Here is a 5,561-nt window from a genome sequence, read left to right as displayed (position 1 = left end):
TCCCTGTAGGCTATTGTCTCTTGCGCTGTCGTCCTTTTGGCTAGGAGCAGTTGTTAAAGGTAAGGAAATAGGCTTACTATACACCTAATTGTTTGTGAATGTTCGAATGACGTTTATGCAGATATTTTATTGGTCGCTGAGTATAGCTAGGTCGCGGATTATATTAAAAATTATATGGAATAGTAGAAGAGTTGGGCAGTAATGTTTTCTCGACCACTGCAATTTTCACTTTTATTTTTAAGTCATCGTGTAGCTCCCACTTATCATTTATCGTATCAAATTATTATATGCCAATAACACTTGCAATTGTAACTTATATTGATAAATGTGTACGTTCGCTTAAGCTAATATATTTGATTAAAAATTGGGGACAACGAAGTATAAAAGTAAAGAAGAAAAATATTTGTTTTTTATATGAACTACTAAATACCGCTAAATATGTGGTTTTTTGAAAATACATATTATTTTTTAAATTTTTTAGCGAAATATAAAACATTTCTTAAAATTAGTTTAGTTTTTCAACAATTTAATTCGACCAATATTACAGTAGAATGCGTTGTCAAACCTTTATTTCATTGTTAAACAAGGAAGGTTTAATTTTATTGTACAGCTGATCTTCAAAAGTGAAGCCCGTTCTATGTTATTGCAGCTTTAAGCACAAAACCCATTAACCAATTAAGGAATATATGTGCTGAAATTCCTTAGCCTAGATAAAGTAACGTTTTGAAAATAGAGGAGCGCATCGAAGCCTTTTAGCACCCGGGTGATAATTACCGGCTATCCATGCCCGCCTAGTGAGTAGTGCGATGTGCTACTGTAGGGGGAATTCATTTTTCCGTGGATGTTGCCTTTGCCCTATACTAAAAGATTTTGGCGTAGAGAACCAAAGATATGTTTATAGGTAATCGATAAATTCAATGTAGTTAAATAAAAAAGAAGCCGAGCAGAACTTATAGGTATCTATATAAGTTCGAAATGTCTCTAACACTCTATAGCTAAATGATACGGAGGGCAACCTATAGAGGGCAAAGCCGATGCAGATGTTGAGAAACGTAGAAATAGTAAACCCAAATTAATATTTATGTCGGGAAACAACTTCGATTTAAAATTGGATAAAATACAAAACGTTTAATGACCAAATGGAGCATACATCTATCTGTCTCGACAGTCAAACCACTGCTAATAAAAAATACAGAATATTATTGAGTCTTCTGCGCGACTCTAAAAACAAAAAAGTTCTCACGCCTAGAGTCGGGGGGGGGGGGGGGGGTTAAAGTTCAAATTTCCAAAACAGGGGATAGCTCTAAAAAATCAAAGGTCCGAAGTCGGCGAAGCGATTCCGTGATTCCGTTTGGAGGTCCGCAAAACAAACTACAAGTTTAAAAGAAAAATATAACATAATGTTTATTTTTGGTTTTTTAATTTACAACGGCAGATGCTCCCATAGACATAATAAAGAAATAGACACCTTACGCGGAGTTTGATTTGCCAAAAATATACGGGAGCGATAACTAGCAGACAACCGGTATTTGTTCCGTATTCCTGTGGTACCACGTTTAAGCGACGCCTGTCGATTAGGCGAGAAAATACCAAATCATCACGTGACACGTCACACATGTTCGTGTTTGTAATCTTTTAGGTATTCTGACGTGATTCGCGAATTTTTTGGCTGTGAGAATTTAAAATAAGGTAAATTTTTATTATAATTTTTAAATAAGTCAATTAATTCTTTCAAAACCCAAATAAAAAGCAGCAGATGATCTTATAATTAAAAACAAAAAATTCTAATTGCGAAATGATATTTTGTCAAAGGCTTAAGTAACTATCGGGTTTGTTGTGGTTATGGCTTGTTATGGGAATATTCTGAGATTCTAAATTATAAACAAAAGTAAATGGAATTTTGATGAAAAGGATGATTCTACCTTGGATTAATAATGATTCTACTAAAGGTATGTAGCTATTGTCCTTGAAATAAAATTAGCTTTGACAATTTAAGTCTGATGGCTTGACCCTTCATTTCTAGATTTTTGTCCTTCGCTAATTTGTGGAGTCTGAGCTTGCAATATAAATTAATAACTTTCTTAATGATGATGTTCGATTCCAACTTCAGGATCAAACATGTTCGTGGTGATCTGGTAAGATGTCCATGCCAACAATATTTCGTAATACAGCAAGTTCTAGCAAGACTACATTTCTTTTAAAATCTTTTTATAACGAAACCTACAACACTTTCTCAATGGACAATTGCTGTAAATCGCGACACATTCAAATCATGATTTAATTTGTAATGATCACTTTTTAGAACGGGATATACATGTTGTAAACGGCAAAAGGTGGGTCACACCAAAAGCCATTCCAACTCTGGTTTGGTTTCCATAGAATTAAAACAAGTAACAAAAGTCTAAATAATTTTTTTATTTAATTTAAAGAAATTACATCCAGTTGAAAGTGAAATAGAAAAAACCGGTGATGCTAACTTCTCACCTTTAAATTTTGACCAAGGATCATTTCGTGTAGGTTTAATTATGTTATTATAATTTGAGTAAGATCTCCTTGGTTTTTAGCCAATTTTGTTTAGTTGTTATGAAGAGATATTCCTCTCTCTATAAAAGAAATGTAGTCTTGCTAGAACTTGCTGTATTACGAAATATTGTTGGCATGGACATCTTACCAGATCACCACGAACATGTTTGATCCTGAAGTTGGAATCGAACATCATCATTAAGAAAGTTATTAATTTATATTGCAAGCTCAGACTCCACAAATTAGCGAAGGACAAAAATCTAGATATGAAGTGTCAAGCCATCAGACTTAAATTGTCAAAGCTAATTTTTTTTCAAGGACAATAGCTACATACCTTTAGTAGAATCATTATTAATCCAAGGTAGAATCATTCTTTTCATCAAAATTCCATTTACTTTTGTTTACAATTTAGAATCTCAGAATATTCCCATAACAAGCCATAACCACAAGTTCCACAACAAACCGGATAGTTACTTAAGCCTTTGACAAAATATCATTTCGCAAATACAATTTTTTGTTTTTAATTATAAGATCATCTGCTGCTTTTTATTTGGGTTTTGAAAGAATTAATTGACTTATTTAAAAATTATAATAAAAATTTACCTTATTTTAAATTATCACAGCCAAAATATTCGCGAATCACGTCAGAGTACCTAAAAGATTACAAACACGAACATGTGTGACGTGTCACGTGATGATTTTGTATTTTCTCGCCTAATCGACAGGCGTCGCTTAAACGTGGTACCACAGGAATACGGAACAAATACCGGCTGTCTGCTAGTTATCGCTCCCGTATTTACCCCCCGTAGAATCTTGGGTCTATTTCTTTATTATGTCTATGGATGCTCCATACAATAACAAAAACAAAATAAAAAATAGATTTTAGCGGGTTGGTGTCAACAAAGGGACGAAAGGTGGTCGGATTACAAGACTACGATCTTAAACGAGGGGGAAACACGAAGGGTAAATTTTCAAAGCAAACTGCTACAGTTTTCCTATGTACAGAGTAATTATAGACTTAAATTTTGAGGAACGACTATGGCGTTCTTTTACACGAAGGGGGTGTGGAATATTTTGAATCTTATTGAGTTTCAAAGGTCGTCACGAGGCTCGTAATGCTGTGGTCACTTTTTAGCCATTCGGAACTGTGTATTTGTTGAAATCACTTGCTTCTCTATATGGGTAGTCGCGAATGTTGGAATTAGGATAACCATAAGGTTAGCAAATATGGCGGGTAGGAGACAAAAAAATATTGAGCTTATTGAACGGCTAAAGATATCCTTAAAAGAGCATAAAAATTATATTTATTATCGTAACTTTGTACCCGGTAAATCTTTCAAAATTTGGAAAGAAATAAGCGGAGAGTTGGAAGGTGCGTTTTCATCCAAAATGTCAACTGGTGGCTCCACGGGAAATGAGGTAAATGATGATACCCGTTTTAGTCAATTCAAGATAACTTTATCTCCGGAGGAGTACGCGAAAATGACCCCCGAAATTGTTACTTACGGCAAAACACAAAAAAACCAAAGAAACATTTTCAAGCCAGGTTCTTGGCGAGGGGCTAACCACTCTTAGAAAATCTGTACACCGGATTACGCTTAGATTACCACTGCCAAAGGCAGGGACTTCAAAGTTTACGCGTAATTCCATTAGTACAGTCAAAGGTACGGCTCTGTACACCGATTACGTGGAGTGATCAGCCCCTCGGTTCTTGGTCAAATATAATATATGGACGTTTTTACGAACATACTCGCCTAGGTTGCACTTTAGTTTTTAAACGCGCAACTATTGCAAAAAGGGCGAATTATTATTCAAAAATTAGAGGTACCTGCAAAGAATGTGCCTCAGTTTTTACCGGATTCATTGAAATCGAACCGTGCGCTAACGCTGAGGTTGAAATAATTTGCGAATATAAAGGACCTTATACTGAACCCCATACGCGTGGCTTAAAAAGAAATCTTTCCGGCGATGCCAGGTTGGATTTAGTAAAACGTATGGTGGACACTGGTATGGCGCCGAGCATGGTGCGAAAACTTCAGGCGCAAAAACAAATGGAATTCGGAGATCCAGAGCCCAGCAACTTGTTTTCACCTAATGTTTTAAGAGTCGCGAAACATCAAGAATTAAGAGGAAAACAATTGCATTCTAATCCCGTGGAGGCCATTTTGAAAATGATGGTCAAACACCCATTCCGCGACGTGATAAGACATATTGCTCATTTTAAATTCCGGGTCTTTTATTGGTTATCATCCCAAATCCATTTATACCGAGCGTATTTAAAAAACAACTCGGGCAATGCCAAAGTATCCATCGACGCAACAGGAGGATTGGTGAAGAGATTAATAAGACCGTGGGGAGAAAAAAGCGGTCATATTTTTCTCTACGAAATTACCGTCTTAGAGTCATCTTCCAGTTCACAGTACCCTGTGTGCCACATGCTTTCCGAGAGCCACGATTCAGAATCCATTTACTGTTGGCTTTCTGCTTGGCTGAGAACAGGTGCAGTCGCTCCCATTGAAGTAGTCACCGACATGTCTTTGGCCTTACTTTACGCTGTGACGAAAGCCTTCGCGAAGGAGTTTTCATTAAACGAGTACCTCGTTAAATGTTGGAAGATTCTGTTCCCTGTTGCGTCGTCGGATGTTCCAGAAAAGCCGCCGTGTTACATTAGATGTGACGTGGCTCATGTTATAAAAGAAATGACTCAATTTCCAAGTCTTAAAAACGTCATCCGAAGAACAAGGCAATTTTACTTGCGAGCGCTGGGACAGGCCTTGCAGTGTGAAAGCGTGCGAGACTTTGAACATATATTAAAGGCTATAATCACCGTTTGTCTTAGTGAAACAGAGGGAAATAACGCGGCTTCCACTAGGCCAACTATATGTGAAATTCGTAAACATTGGTTAATTCGCCGTATAGCCACTGGCTTAAATGAGAAGTCTTGGGAGGACAAGTTGGAAAATGAATAACCATTGGAATTGGAGTATTACTCAAGAGCTATAGATGAGCCCGACTTACTTACAAGGATGGATAAGAAG

Source organism: Leiobunum rupestre, chromosome 8 (assembly GCF_980474605.1).
Source record: "Leiobunum rupestre chromosome 8, qqLeiRupe1.1.hap1, whole genome shotgun sequence".
Lineage (NCBI taxonomy): Eukaryota > Metazoa > Arthropoda > Arachnida > Opiliones > Sclerosomatidae > Leiobunum > Leiobunum rupestre.
This window is presented reverse-complemented; position numbering follows the sequence as displayed.